This window comes from Amblyomma maculatum, chromosome 10 (assembly GCF_055883805.1).
Source record: "Amblyomma maculatum isolate TAMU_Amacu chromosome 10, ASM5588380v1, whole genome shotgun sequence".
In the NCBI taxonomy this organism is placed as follows: domain Eukaryota; kingdom Metazoa; phylum Arthropoda; class Arachnida; order Ixodida; family Ixodidae; genus Amblyomma; species Amblyomma maculatum.
The window spans coordinates 80,578,036-80,594,247 of record NC_139353.1 but is presented as its reverse complement, the minus strand read 5'-3'; the positions used below and the strand labels follow the sequence as shown (position 1 = coordinate 80,594,247).

Below are 16,212 nucleotides of genomic sequence, written 5' to 3'. Positions count from 1 at the left end.
GCCACACCTCCCGGACGCTTATACTTACAGTCAATAGCGTCTATAGCAGAAATGAATCCGTTTAGTGTCTTGGCATACTGGCAGGAGAAACTTGCCAGAGGTGCAGCTGCCGTCTACCACGGAATTTGTTTGGAGCGCAGAATCCTTTCTGGCACTTATTTATTACTGCTATCTTCCAGCAGACTACGTGAGCTGTAGTGCTCAAAGCACATAATGCGGATCAAGGATAGCCCAATAACTATTCCTAACGGCGGAGTATTTGTATACAGTGGTTAAGAATAGCTACATTTTGTGTTATAGTGGTCTGCATAAGAGAAAGGATGATGAGCGCTGTATTCGTTATGTCCTAAATAATAGGAAATGTACAATATATAAGGAATTACAAGAGATCAGCAACGATCCTCTTAGTAACTATTTTTACAGTATAAATTTTGGAAGGTTGTGTGCCAACCGAAATATGATTTTTTTTGCAAAGTTGGTAAATTGAAAACCGAATTACCTGCATAAGGGCACAGAATATATCTCATGTACTTCAAACTAACCGAGAACCAAAAATAAAATCTCTCATCGCGTGCCTTGTTACGAAGAATAATCTGCATCTGCATTAGCTCAGTTTTATTTGTCCAGTGTGTTGTTTTTCTAAAAACGTTACCCATATTAGTTGCTTTATATTATATAAACCTTCATTTATTCTTTTGCTAAGTCGCCTGGTCTCTCAGAGTATGGATATAAATGTTAGGAAAATAAATACAGAACGTCACTCGAGGTATAAAAGGTAATTCTTATTTGTATGCGGCAAATGACCTTAAATAGGGTGGATGACATTGCAGAGTTTTAAATTACAATTTGCTTTGCCAAAATAAAACCAATATATTTATTACCCGCTTATGTACATCGAATTCATGTATAATTGCCGTTATGGTGCGAAATACCCCTCATACCTGTGGCATCATATCTTATATAAGACGCACGTGTGAGCATGAAATCATAAAATTTATTAGCAGTATTCTCAGTATGCATGGACTACTTCTGTAAAGCACAATATTTGCAGAAAACTCGAGAGGTCTTTGTCATCTACCCTTCCTCTTTTTTAGGAGGCGGTTTTGTAGTCGAGGGTACCGGTCGAAGACAGGCGCACTCCCCTTTGACGCACTTTCCAAGGTGATGATGGGGACAGCTCTCTTTCTGCAAAAAAAAAAAAAAAAAAGTTGATTATTGAACGGTGGTGTTTACAGCTTAAATAAAATAACCAACGAAGTCAGAAGCACTGCGCATTGTGCAGTGGTCATTTACTAGGTTATTAAGCTCTCATTAAAACATTGAACGAAATGTGTTACTCAGTTTCCTTTAAATGGAACCACTGTTGAGAAGCATACGTGCTCCCAGCCCTTTGCCCCAAGTTTCAGACTTCTTAGGTAGGGGAAAATTAAAGGTTCATTTTTAAATTGGGATTTCTTTCCAGTAAACGCTTTGACCAGAAAAAGAGATTCATGGGGTCTGCCATATAAGCTCAGAGTGCAAGTATTTAAAAGCAGGCAATAGGAAATTGGTTGAACCATAATGAATAGGGGACAAAGAGTAGAGGAGGATTGACTATTCGCAGTAGCAACAAAAGATGTTTGGTTTGGTGTTTTACGTACCAGATCGACTGAGGTAATGATAAACTCCGTATTGCAGGATTCGACCCTGAAGCTTTGGGCTCAGCAATCTATCTACTAAACACTTAACTACCACGTTGTGCGAAGCAATAAGGGAATTTAGGTCGTAGAGCGCGCTCTCCGTACCTTGCTTAGTTGCCGTTCGCAGTTCCGAAGTGAAAAGTATTATATATAGCAAGTATTAAAATTACCAACGTTTAGAATAAGGTTAAACCCAGATAGACTTGTGAAAGCACGGCTTAATTCAGCTTAGCTTTGGGCGGTATACGTTTTTAACTTTGCTCTAAATTTCTGTTTGATTACGCTTTAATATATACAAGCATTAGGTAACGTGTTCACGTTTACGGCGTCTTCTCTACCATTTTAACCGTCCGGGACAGTATGATGACCCGGCCCATTTTCCATCCTGGCGTTGTGTGACGTGCCGCAAACGCTTATGCAGGCGCACTCCCGTCGCGCTGGGACTGAGTCCCTGTAGGCGCCACACGAGCGAGACAATCCTGTTGTACGGCTAATCCGATAATGATCCATGTCCCGAAGCGTCACGGAAGAAACTTTTGTCAGCATCCGTCAACACACATATTAAATACGCTGGAGGACAGTCCCCAACCCATCTCCAATTTTGCAGACATCTTTGGTGTCGCGTTGCGCCCCTCAGTTGATGGCTGACTACATGTGAGTTGTTGCTGATTGCTCGAGAACGACCACACTTAATGTCTAGCCACGCATATAATGGACGCCGAGTTAGACTTCATCAAATAACGCATTCACACTAAAATTTAGAGGTGACTGCAAAATTTCATTGGGAGTGTGAAAAAGCATTACCGCTGCCACTACTCTTCTGTAATTTTTAGTTTAACTTGGTTACGGGGTTAGTGGTTACGGCGCGCTACTACTGTTCCCAAGGATGCGGGATCGAACCCCGGCCTCGGCGGCCGCTTTTCGATGCAGGCGAAAAGCAAGGCGCCCGTGTGCTGTGCGATATAAGTGCACGTTAAAGAACTCCAAGTGGTCGAAATTTCCGGAGTCCTCCACAACGGCGTCTCTCATAGCCTGAGTCGCTTTGGGACGTTAAACCCCACAAAATCCAAACCAATCCTTTCCAACTGTTCGTTTTTACTACCCCTGTGTGCCTCTGATGGGCGGACGACAAGCTCATATAATTTCGTGTATAATTTAGTGCTTCTTTTATCCTTGGTGCCTAATTTCATCAAGGCTCATTTCATGAAGAGACAGCCTCAACTACAATGCGAGCTTTGCTTTCAGTTGCTGCCATCCGAGAAGCGCTCGACTCAAGGAAACCGCAGAGCGCAAATTGCACCGAAATATGGCGTTTAGCCATGACAAATGCGTCCCGGGTCTGAAAAACATTCATATACCATAGGTCACTGCAGCGAAGCAAAGCTTTACAAATCTTCTTAAAGGCGAAGGTGGGTGCAGTATGTGTGTGGATGGTTCAAGCTGTGTTCCCGAAAGCTTACAGTGCTAGGTGTGTTTCAATTCGAATATATTGCTCGAACGGTACCTCGAGCATGTTCATACCTTGCAATAATGACCGTGGTGGTAGTGCCTGTGGTCACATCCCAGGAACCTCTGGGAAGACAGAAACGCAGAACGTGAGATTAAAACTCTTCTATTTCTCGAAAGATGCAAAGCTGAAGCAGTTAGGTTCATATTTGTAATAGTTGTCTAATAGTTGTGCTATAAAACTTTTTTTCCAATGAATTCCCTCTCAACTCTTCAGAGCGACAAATTTTTCGCGGTTAGATCCAGACGCTTTTTTAGGTTTTGGGATAAACGCTAGAAAAACATGTTTAAATCTAAAGGAATAATTCAAACATTAGTGGAAGAAAAGAATATATCAGTCCAATTTAGACAAAATGGCCGCTGACTACGTCCCAGAGAAAATTAACTCGGTAAAATTATTTTAGTTAGAAATGAATTAAAAGTAGCAAGGATGGCGGACAACTTGGGAAAAGAAACGAATTATAGAAAGCGTAAACGGCAGCAGGTGGCTGAGGAGAGTAAGGAGCCCATGTGCGCTAACTTAGATCGCGTCTGTGTATTTATTAATCACGATATAAGATAAATGTCCCTTATCGTGCTGTTCCCATTCAACATGTATGTAACAAACTATCAAGGGCAAGCATTTAACATCTCCTCAAATTTAAACCTACGAAATGGCGACATTTAGCGCAGAAGTGTGGGATATTTGCATTTCGGTCGAAACACTGAATATGATAATTGTTAGAAGCCGCGGTCGGGTGAGGTAATAAGAAACATGTAACGTTTAACAAGCCCTCTTATAGTACAGTATTACACAAATTCTCGGTAGAAATCTGGACTGTGTTCCCTTAATCATGTCTTAAAAACCGATTCGTCATCTACATATCATAATGATTCAATGAAAGTAAGCAGAAGAAACGCCAAAATTCGCCCTCTAACGCATATCATGCGTCTGCCGTCCATCAAGAAGATATTGAAAGGATGCATTGATTGTACTCAAATATATACGCTATGAATTCGTTGCAATAACTGTGATCTGTGTAAGGCAGATATTTATGCCCAACACTGAGTAGTTGTCCTCACCAGCTCTTTCTCCGTTGCTTTGGGGCGAACCCCGTAGTTGTCATTTTTTTGTAGTTCCTCTGATGAGGCAGTGATGAACATTGCCATGATCCCTGCAAAAGAAAGCTACATTCTGCATTTCTCCATTACTGATGTAAAAAGAGAGTAGACAGGTTACTAATCATAACGAGGATGTCATGCTAGTTGGCCTGTTCCAGTGTTTTTCTGGCAGCGTTACGTTCTTACACTACAGAAGGGTGCGGCATTGTATGGAGCGGTATGTTAGATATAGGATATGAAGCACATCATTGCTATGCTTTTATAGGTTAATATGGACTAATACTGAGGCATACTTCGTACTACGGAGCGGTTTTGCATTAGAGGAGATATTGCGGCATAGTACGGCATCGTATTAGCGGGATTCTGGGCCCAGCCTAACATAGGCAGTGTAACAATATGCTCTGATGCCTCACGCGTTCTGGGTTATTTACAGCGAAACCTCAAATCGGCATCCCCGGAAGTGAAAAAACTGGCTTATGAAACTCTCGTCCGTCCCAAACTAGAATTTGCATCATCAAACTGGCACCCATCTCAAGCCTACCTCACCGCCGAACTCGAAGCAAAACAAAATCGTGCAACCCGCTTCATCCCTTCTGAATACTCCAAAGAAATCAGCATTACTGCACTTAAACGCTCTATCTCCATGCCCACTCTAAAGTCGCGCCGCATCATCTCCCGTCATTGCCTACTGCACAGCTTCTTTTACCACCCTGCTTCCAGACACCCTCTGCTGCAACCAACGCTCAGAACATCCAATCGCCTAAGATACAGCCTCCCCATAGCAGGTATCAGGAGCGGCACTTCAGCTATGAACAGTTCTTTTTTTCCCCAACGCGATTACACTCTGGAGTGCCCTACCTAACGACATAGTTACATGCGACGATCGCAAATCATTTCGCACAAAACTCGCTAGTCATTTCCAAGATGTGTAAGGATTTCATCTGTGTTACCATCAATAATTCATTGGCTTTCAACTTTACTTGCCGCCGCACGTGCATTTGTTGCTTTTCTGCATGATCCCACGGATACCTTGATGCACTTTATTTATTTTATTTTTCCTGCCTTTTACAATTTGTAGTGTTTGTGTTAACTGTGCCTGCATTCACCAAGATTGTATTTACCCCAACTATAGCCCCTCCTTATGTAATGCCCTGGGGCCCTTAAGGATGAAATAAATGAATACGCCGTGGTTCTGGGCTGCATAATAAATAAGGAGACCAACGGCCCCAATAGCGTGCGGATTCAATTCAATTCAGTCGCTCAGTCGTGTCCGACTCTTCGTGACCCTATGGACCATGTCACGCCAAGCTTTCCGGTCTCTCACTATCTTCCTAACATCACATAACTTCATCTGCAGTGGCTGGAGGATGCCATCTAACTATCGCGTTCGCTGCCTACCCCTTCTCCGGCGACCCTCAACTTTTCCCAACATCAAATCTTTCTCCAGCGACTCCTCTCTTCTCATCAGAGGACCAAAGTAGCTGTACTTTAACTTTAGAATATGACCCTCCAATGAGCAGTCAGGGTTTATTGTCGACAATATCGAATGATTTGATCCTCTGGCAGTCCAAGGAACTCTCAAGAGTCTTCGCCAGCACCCCAATTCAAACGCGTCAATTCTTCGGCGGTCAGCCTTTTTCACAGTCCAACTCTCGCATCCATAGATCACAACTGGAAAGATCATAGCACGAGTTATACGGATCTTGGTTGGCAGACTAATGTATCTGCTCTTTACTAGGCGGTCAAGGCTAACCATTGCTCTCTTTCCCAGAAGCAGGCGTCTCCTAATTTCATGGCTGCAGTCTCCTTCCGAGGTAATCTGTAATCTGGGAGCCCAAGAAGAGAAAATCTGTCACAGCTTCCACTTCTTGTCCATTGATGCTCCAGGACTTGATAGGGCAAGACGCCATGATCTTTGTTTTTTTTAATGTTCAGTTTAAGCCCAAACTTCTCACTCTCTTCTTATAAGCGCATCAGAAGTCTCTTGAGTTCCACTTCACTTTCTGCCATTAAAGTGGTATCATCCGCATATCTAAGGTTGTTGATACGTTTTTCAGCAATCTTCACTCCAGCTGAAGACTCTTCCAGACAGGCCTTCCTCATGATGCGCTCTGCATATAGGTTAAATAGGCAGGGCGACAGTATGCAGCCATGCCTCACTCCTTTCTCAATCGGAAAACAATCAGTAAGACAAAGCCCAGTTCTGACTGTGGCCTCTTGTCCTTCATGCAGGTTCCTGAGGAGATAGATGAGGTGAATTGGAACTCCCATCTCTTGGAGAGCTTGCCACAATCTGCAGTGATCTGCGCAGTCAAACGCTTTCGCATAATCAATAAAGCAGAAGTAGATGGGTTTCTGGAACTCTCTTGCTTTTTCCATGATCCAGCGAAGGTTGGCAATTTGGTCTCTAGTTCCTCTGCCCTTGCGAAACCCAGCTTGCCCGTCCGGAAGCTCCCGATGCACATACTGATGCAGCCTTCATTGGAGGATTATCAACATCACCTCGCTAGCATGCGAAATAAGCGCGATTGTGCGGTAGTTGGAACAATCTTTGGCACTGCCTTTCTTTGGAATGGGGATGCAAACGGACCTCCTCCAATCCTGTGACCACTGCAGGGTTGTCCAAGTCTTCTGGCATAATGTATGCAGAATGTTAACAGCGTCATGGGTGAGTTTTTGAAGCACCTCAGCTGGAATGCCATCAATTCCGCTTGCTTTGTTCTTAGCAAGGCTGGCTAAGGGCCATTCAACTTCACTCTTCAGGATGCCCGGCTCGAGATCAATAATCACAACCGTCTTATGTTGGGTTTGCACATTCGGGTCCTTCTTGTACAGTTCTTTTGTGCATTCCTGCCACCTCTTCTTTATCTCTGAGGCTTCAGTGAGGTCCTTGCCTCGTTGTCCTTTATCACGCCCAGGTTAGCACTGAAGCTTCCTTTGATATCTTTGATTGTCTTATACAGAACTCTTGTGCTCCTTAATTGGCTGTTGTCCTCACCTGCTTGGCACTGTATGTTCAGGAAGGCATTCGTATCTCTCCTTGCTATTTTTTTGAAAATCCGCATTGAGAACCTTGTATCTTTCTCTTTCCCCTATAACTTTTGCCATCCTCCTTTCCTCAGCTATTTGCAAAGCCTCTTCAGATAACCAGTTTGCTTTCTTGCTTTTATTTTGCTTTGGAACTACCTTAGTAGCAACTTCTTGTATTATATCACGAACATCAGTCCACATCTGCTCGGGCTCTCTGTCTTCTAGATCTAAATCTTGAAGTCGATTCCTCACTTCCACAGCATATTCTAAAGGAATTTGATCCAAATCATACCTGAAAGGCCTTCTAGTTTTCTGCGTTTTCCTATATCGAAGCTTAATTTTGGCAACAAGAAGCTGATGATCGGTGCCACAATCGGCCCGCAGGCCTTGTTTTTACTGCTTGTATAGTGCTTCTCCATCTCTGCCGGAATATAATCGTTCTGATTCCTGTACAGACCGTCCGGTGAAGGCAATGTGTACAGGCGCCTCTTGTGCTGTTGAAAATGAGTATTCACTATGGTCAGGTTGTTTTCTTGACAAAACTCTACTAGCCTCTACCCAGCTTCATTTGGCTCGCCAAGACCGAACTTGCCTATAATTCCGGATATTTCTTCACTCCCGACCTTATCATTCCAGTCTGCTATGAGAAAAACGACGTCTGATGATGGGGTGCGGTCTAAAAGGCATTGTAGGTCCGCATAAAATCTCTCAACGTCAGCTTCTTCAGCAGTAGTGGTCGGTGCATAGACTTGGATAACTGTTATGTTGAAAGGGTGACCTTGGATCCGAAGTGAAATCATTCGGTCGTTTTTGGGGTTGTACCCTAGCACTGCTTTGCCCATTCTTCTGTTTACTATGAGAGCGACCCCATTCCTTCTCTTGGATTCGTGCCCACAGTAAAAGACATAATGGTCGCTGGAGTAAAATTCTCCCATTCCTGTCCACTTTAGCTCACTGATACTCAAGATATCAATGTTCAATCTGTCCATTTCTCGCTTGACGACTTCCAGTTTACCTTGCGTCATAGACCTTACATTCCATGTTGCTATGTGATATATCTCCTTGCAACATCGGACTTTCCGGTCGCTTCCCGACACATCCACAACTGAGCGTCCTTTTGTTAGCCCAGCCGCTTCATTCGTCCTTGAGCTACTAGGAATAGCCCTTTGTTCATCCCCAGTAACATGTGGGACGCCTTCGAACCTGGGGGGCTCATCTTCCGGTGCCATATCTTTAATGGTATTGTGACTGGCAATAGGGTTTTCTTGGCAGGAAATACTGGAGTGGGTTGCCATTACCTTCTCCCGTCAATCACATTTTGTTAGAACTCTCTGCCGTGACCTGTCTATCTTGGGTGACCCTACACAGCAGAACTCACGACTTCATCGAGTTTCGCAAGCCCCTCCGCCACGACAAAGCAGTGATCCATGAAGGGGAGCGTGCGGATAATGCAAAACAAACGGGCGTTTTCGCATTTTATCTTTAGGTGCGGTCACTACGGCGTAGATTTGAAAACACTTTTCAGAGGTTGGCAGGATATCAGCAAAGCAGAGAGGTAGTGCTGAGAAAAAACACACAGCGCTCAGTTTCGAAAAAAAAGAAAGAAGCCAGCGGTGATCACCATACGACAGCATGCATTGGTAGCTATTCGATTGGGTGCTCTGGTTATAATTTGAACTTTTTCTTTCGGATCTTATAAGAAATAAATGCCGTTTGCAAATTCTTTACTTGTTCATGTAAGCACTTTATAAGGGCACATATTAATATTCACTTATAAAACGCCCTGAGGGGCATACACGAGAGCTGCGGCTTAACACTGGTAAGTGCTATAGGGGTACTTTTAGCTTGCTATTAAATACACAAATACTCAGGTGCAAAAGGCAAATGTGGAAGGTGCTAAATAGGTAAAAGCGGAGGCTAATTGTGCAACAAAAATAAATTCACCACCACCGGGACGAGGCTCTTCTGAAGTCTTCATTAACTGGTTATAGTAAGATGTCAAGAACAGGGCTTATTTATCAAATTTTATGTTGCCAACTGGTAGTTTATTAAAGCAATCAAGCTCCATATGTCTCGAAGTGGTCATTATCATTCGTGTATGCAAGCACAATTATTTCCTTGTAGCAATGTATCTTGTGAATAATTCGGGGACATTTTGCAGAAACGTTTGCAACTGCTGGCACGGCGAAACATTCCAGCTTGATTCTGACTTAATATAGGACTTTTCCTAAATATGAATGTTTTTCTTGCATTTGAAACCGATACTGAATATTATTCCGTTGTGTTAAAGTAGACGTAATTAAAAAGAATATTCACAAATAGCACTTAAGTACAGCTAATGAGTAAAAGAACAGCGAAATTCGGTTGACTTACCAAGTGCGCACAAATACCAAATAAATCGCCCCATCAAAGTGTGGGTGACGTTCCTTGCTCTGTTACAGTCGTCGCGACTTTTGGTGAGGTAAAACGATTAATAAGGGTGATTTGAGTTGAAGCTGCGGCTACGCAGTGACGCCGTATCGTGTCAGGGATTCGAAATAGCGTAGCAGTAGTCATGAAACCGCTACTCTTTATAGTGCGGCCGCCTTTATATGTCCGTGGTTCCCAGAAGAACAAGAGTAAGCAAGCGGCTAGTTGTGGTATACATGCGCTTCCCTTTCCCAGGTTAGCCCTTTCTCTGAACGCCCGTACTTCGATCCTCTTTGAGAACTATGCACATCTCTACACTTCGTTGCCCTGCTGCCCTTCACGTAGCCGAATAAACAATATGCAGAAAGGTTTACATAGGCACCCTGTTAAAAAACAAGAACAGATATTCATGATGTCTCGCAGCAGAGCATGTCAAGGACGCGTGAGTCTAGTTGAATTGCGAAACGGGTCATTTTGCTTTTCACCACAAAAGCATCTACGATGTGGGAGGCGGAAGCCGACGATTGAAGGCTGCGCAAAATCTAAACAAGATGACAAAGCAACACATCGTATTCTTTAGACAGCTCCGACCTCTCCAGTTGCCCGCTTTCTACGGAGACTTCGAAATAGGACGCACGTACAGCTAGCAGCTCACAAGCTGTCCTGATATGTTTAGTTTAGGAGTACGCATCTTTCCTACGTATAGCGCGAAACAATGCTGAGCAGATCAATAAATAGCAGGTTATGCGGATACCTACTTTGAGATGACTAAAATACAGCTAAATATTATGAGAACGCAGTGGCTGTTATTAGGATCTGATTCTAGAGTGTTAGAAATAAGAGCAGGTTCTCATAACAGAAAGGAAATAAACAATATTGCCGCAAAACCTTCAAAATTGTGTTTGTTGTTTTTTGACAGCCGCCGTTATGTGGCCTTGTCACTCTGATTCTGGATCGCGTATCAGTTTTTTGTCCGTGTTTGGTCATGCTCGTTGTCGCGATACGACGCGTTATCATTTTCTTTGTCGCGAACGATGCTCCGAGATCTGTATAGAAGATTCCGATCACTTTCGTATGTTTCTACAATGTTCCAGGTTGTACTAGTAGCAGTTCGCGACGTTATCTCGATTGTTCTGAGCAGACGGTTGACGAGTGTGACGGGCATTCTTTGTTCGACGATCGACGAGTACGTTTGTTGCTATCGCCGCCGCTGTGTTGCTTAGTTCTTATGCGGGCGCAAGTGAGCCCAATAAAGAGTTTCTTCAGTGAAATCAGCGACTCTTCATTTGTGTCATCATCCCTGGTCACGCCACGTGACAATATACTGAAAACGACGGTTCCAAGCATCTTAAGCGCCTTGCCATGGTCACCATCACGCTAAGCAAGTACGGTAACACACAATCGGCGCAAAAAAGGTCTTACATGTGTCTTCAAACTAGCAGACACTGCGCAAGCTGCGGAACGCAATATCTACTTCTCATCCGACTACCTAACCACATTCCTCTTCTTTTCAGACTTCATTTTCTGTTATATACAGTTCGTTATCCTAAACATGCGTCATTTACAAGTTCGGGCGACCAGACATTAAAATATTTCGGACGTCTAATGACCAAGAATTTAGATTTTCTCTTTGCAGAAGATTGCAGATAATTTATGGTATATAATTGCAGTGGAGACGATTTTTGTCTGACTTTTGTCAATTGTCGGAAAAACATTATTTGCGCTATTAGCAATTTGCAGAGCGAGATATGTGACAAATTGCTTCTGTGAGTAACCAATTAAAATAGCGATGTACGATTCGGTGAAATAATTTGCTCTGATATCGGCACGTTTTTCATTTTACAATCATGAATGTAAAATTAGCATAATCCCCAGTGGCAGTTTGCTTTCCAAAAAATGCCGATTATGGGCATTCGAAGAAGCTATAGACTTTTTACAAAAGCTCGTCGACACGGTGATGTGGTCGGCGTGAACCCTTTTGCAGCAGAAGAACTTCCTATAAAATGTGATATAAGGAACAGTAGTCGATACTTGAGGGCAAAAAGAGACCCAAACCACAACTTTACCTCAGGCCCCCTCCTCCCTCCCCGCCCTCCCATTATGAACATTTCTGCCGCAAATCTTCCGCAATTTTGCTGCATATCCATCTATTAAACGGACAATATCTGCCATAGATGAGCACAAATGGACACGCTCTCTACTTTAGGAGGCCAATATGTTTTGAACCAAAATTAACGCAAAATAGAAATGAAGAGTTCATTGCATTGGGCAGCCTAAACTTAACAATAAATTTTGTTCCTTACTTTTGACGTATGGAGCGCCATAATTCTCGTTATTGCCGGTTTTGCACTGAACTTTACAGGCAGGGATAGAAATTTCTGAATTTTATTTATGCTTCTTAACCCCGACGTCTTTTAAGCTTACCAAATGTTTTTTTTTTTTTTTTTCAGGTTCTGTTATATTTACAAAGGCATCCTTAATTTTGTGCTTCATCTAAACTATATGGGAAGGCTCATGGGACCATGCATTTTCGCTGGCAGAGCGGTGAATATCATCACATTCGTGTACATAACAGATCGCAAAAATAACCCACTCCCCACGCGGTCTTTGTATCCCCACAAATGGTAAACTATTTGGATTTGCCTTTTTTCACTTGAGGCTGGCGAGGAGAGAGCGAGCGTACGCTCCTTGTATTTGAACGGCGGTAGCACAAGCAGATGTGGGAGCAGTGAAGCGGTGGTATCACCACAGAGGTGCAGCGGAAAGTGGAAACCGACCCCAATGGGAATGCGACAGCCATGTGGCAAACCATAAAGTAGTTGATATTTTCTTAAATTTAATTTTATTTACAAGCGTGTCCAAATGCACAGGGGCAAATTAGGTGAGTGAGGAGGAGGTGGCACCAGACTCCGAAAAATCAACAATAAAGCAAGCAAATCAGAGATGTTGCGCCAGGTGGCACCACCAATGCAGGCTTTGCGCCTCGCCACTGCCACTGGTCTTCATCTTTGCCGCAAGGTGACGCTACTAAGCGTTAATCAGGCAAAATGTAGATTGCTTTTCACTGAAGAAATGAGCGCGATCCCTGGTTTCTTGGTATACACAAAAGGCTTTAAGGCAAAAATTAGAGACATCAATCAAGACTAAGAAATGCCATTGTTAATGGCATCGGAAAAACTTCTATTTCCTGGAGAAGTATAGCATCCTCAATATTGGAGCTGTGCCCAGACGGAGCTGAGGAAAAAAGGATTACACAAAGGGAATTTACACCGCGCTCCGTGTGTAAATTCAGAACAAGATAGGAATGAAAATTTTGACGCCTATTACAAATCATAGGGCGCACTGTACTGGTTGCAAAAACATGATCGCGCGGCCTCATTTAAGCAACTGTGTTGTCATTATCACATGTGTCATGCTCTTAAGTAGCTTTCTGGTGATTTGGAGCGAAACTAAATCTCTCCATGTTTTAAACAATCTGCTCAAGTATAATATGTATATTTTCCGATCTTTTTCCTGTAGCTGTCCTCCGAAAATGCGCGCATAATCTTGCCAAACGTGCATTAGCTCACAGCATATTTTTCTTTACCATTATCCGGTGTTTCCTACTCTATTGGCTTAGGTATGACGTGCTGAAGATTTGCTGTCCGTAATTTTCTCTAGTACATATTTCTAAAACAAGTGGATGCTACATGCTTTTGGTGCTATGAAATGTTCCGCACATCCGAAGGCATATTCAGCTTTCTAATGCGCAATACAGGAAAGACGAGCTTGCATTGCAAATCGCATCTTTACGATGTGCATGTAAAGCTTTTTTCGTTAGCGCTTATCTAAACAAAAAATACAAGGGAACATTTTTTTTTTTTTGCTGACTGAATCCGCACAAACGTGATTTCAAGAGATGAAGAGGCACTGAAAAAGTTTGAAGTCTACAGACGGAAAGATGTGCCAATTTTAAATATAAATAAATAGTTCCATCCAGACAAGATGTGTGGTGAATTGAAGTTAGTAAAGTAAAGTGTGGAGTTCTGCTACAGTGACCCTCATACGAGGAGCGAGCATCTAATCTCCCTGGGAAATAGTGGAAGGAGAGGGGACCAAAGGAAAAGAATTTGAGTTGAGGGGAATACGTTATAGAAATTAGGAGGGAAAGGAAACAGCATGGGATTTGCCAAATGATCATTCTGATTTAGTCAAACTCCTTTTTGGGCCTCTTTAGAGGCGCGCGCTCACTTTAGCCGTACGTGTGGCCCTCGGCATCGAAGGGCATTTACCACCGCAAATAGCTTGCGGGTCTTCAACCGGACACAGGTCCACTAACATGGACCCGCTCTTGGGTTCCATGTCCTCCATTTTTTTTCTGCACCATCATTTGATAGTTGTAATTTTTGTACAGCTTAGAATGTGGCTAATTGTTTTGCCGTGCTTGACCCACTTTTATTTGTTGTGGACAAGCTCCAGTAAAACTGCGAAAAGCGGCTTTTTATCTCGTCCCCACTATGTCCAATATAGATATCCAGACAAATTTCAATGAAAGAATTCATATTCGTAGGCAAGTGTTAAAGAAATTATCATCGTGCTTTATAAATAAAGGGTTATGCGACAGGGAACAGGCAGCAGTTCGGTGTATACTGAGGTAATTGAGATGTTGCGTCTCGACCCAAAAGTAATGAAGAGGTCTTCATTTGTTCGCACGTCCTGTTTGCATCCAATCCAAGTATATACAGTTAAGTTCAGTCGTTCAGTCGTGTCCGACTCTTTGTGACCCTATGGACCATGTCACGCCACGCTTTCCGGTATCTCACTAGCTTCCTAACATCACATAACTTCATCTGCAGTGCCTCGAGGATGCCATCTAACCCCCACGTTCGCTGCCTACCCCTTCTCCGGCGACCGTCAACCTTTCCCAACATCAAATCTTTCTCCAGCGACTCCTCTCTTCTCATCAGAGGACCAAAGTAGCTGAGCTTTAACTTTAGAATTTGACCCTCCAATGAGTAGTCAGGGTTTATGGTCGACAATATCGACTGATTTGATCCTCTGGCAGTGCAAGGAACTCTCAAGAGTCTTCGCCAGCACCCCAATTCAAACGCGTCAATTCTTCGGCGGTCAGCCTTTTTCACAGTCCAACTCTCGCATCCATAGATCACAACTGGAAAGATCATAGCACGAGTTATACGGATCTTGGTTGGCAGACTAATGTATCTGCTCTTTACTAGGCGGTCAAGGCTAATCATTGCTCTCTTTCCCAGAAGCAGGCGTCTCCTAATTTCATGGCTGCAGTCTCCTTCCGAGGTAATCTGTAATCTGGGAGCCCAAGAAGAGAAAATCTGTCACAGCTTCCACTTCTTGTCCATTGATGCTCCAGGACTTGATAGGGCCAGACGCCATGATCTTTGTTTTTTTAATGTTCAGTTTAAGCCCACACTTCTCACTCTCTCCTTGTAAGTGCATCAGAAGTCTCTTGAGTTCCACTTCACTTTCTGCAATTAAAGTGGTATCATCCGCATATCTAAGGTTGTTGATACGTTTTCCAGCTATCTTCACTCCAGCTGAAGACTCGTCCAGACCGGCCTTCCTCATGATGCACTCTGCATATAGGTCAAATAGGCAGGGCGACAGTATGCAGCCTTGCCTCACTCCTTTCTCAATCGGAAACCAATCAGTAAGACCATACCCAGTTCTGACTGTGGCCTCTTGTCCTTCATAGAGGTTCCTGAGGAGACAGATGAGGTGAATTGGAACTCCCATCTCTTGGAGAGTTTGCCACAATCTGCTGTTATCTACGCAGTCAAACGCTTTCGCATAATCAATAAAGCAGAAGTAGATGGGTTTCTGGAACTCTCTTTCTTTTTTTCATGATCAAGCGAAGGTTGGCAATTTGGTCTCTAGATCCTCTGCCCTTGCGAAACCCAGCTTGCACGTCCGGAAGCTCCCTATCCACATACTGCTGCAGCCTTCCTTGGAGGATCTTCAACATCACCTTCTAGCATGCGAAATAAGCGCGATTGTGCGGTAGTTGGAACAATCTTTGGCACTGCCTTTCTTTGAAATGGGGATGTAAACTGACCTCCTCCAATCCTGTGGCCACTGCAGGGTTGTCCAAATCTTCTGACAGAATGTATGCAGAATGTTAACAGCGTCATGGTTGAGGTTTTGAAGCAACTCAGCTGGAATGCCATCAATTCCGCTAGCTTTGTTCTTAGCAAGGCTGGCCAAGGCCCATTCAACTTCCCTCTTCAGGATGCCCGGCTCGAGATCAGTAATCACAACCGTCTTATGTTAGGTTTACACATTCGGGCCCTTCTTGTACAGTTCTGCGTATTCCTGCCACCTCTTCTTTATCTCTGAGGCTTCAGTGAGGTCCTTGCTCGTTTGTCCTTTATCACGCCCAGATTAGCACAGACGCTTCCTTTGATATCTTTGATTGTCTTATACAGAGCTCTTGTGTTCCTTAATTGGCTGTTGTCCTCAACTGCTTGGCACTGCA

The 16,212-nt window shown here is 43.5% G+C and overlaps 1 long non-coding RNA gene across 2 annotated transcripts in view; it reads right to left on the bottom strand.

Moving 5' to 3' along the window:
• Window positions 1-982: 982 nt before the first annotated feature.
• The window catches only part of LOC146176852 (uncharacterized), a 134,559-nt gene continuing 119,329 nt past the window's right edge, over window positions 983-16,212 (bottom strand). The window contains exons 1-4 of one of the 2 annotated variants that reach the window (XR_014701222.1): window positions 9,690-9,867; window positions 4,248-4,339; window positions 3,201-3,251; window positions 983-1,185 (exon numbers count right to left, since the gene is read on the bottom strand). This is a non-coding gene — a long non-coding RNA (uncharacterized LOC146176852). Of the gene's footprint in view, window positions 1,186-3,200; window positions 3,252-4,247; window positions 4,340-9,689; window positions 9,868-16,212 lie in introns of those variants that run through there. The other variant, XR_014701223.1, reaches the window with a different exon arrangement.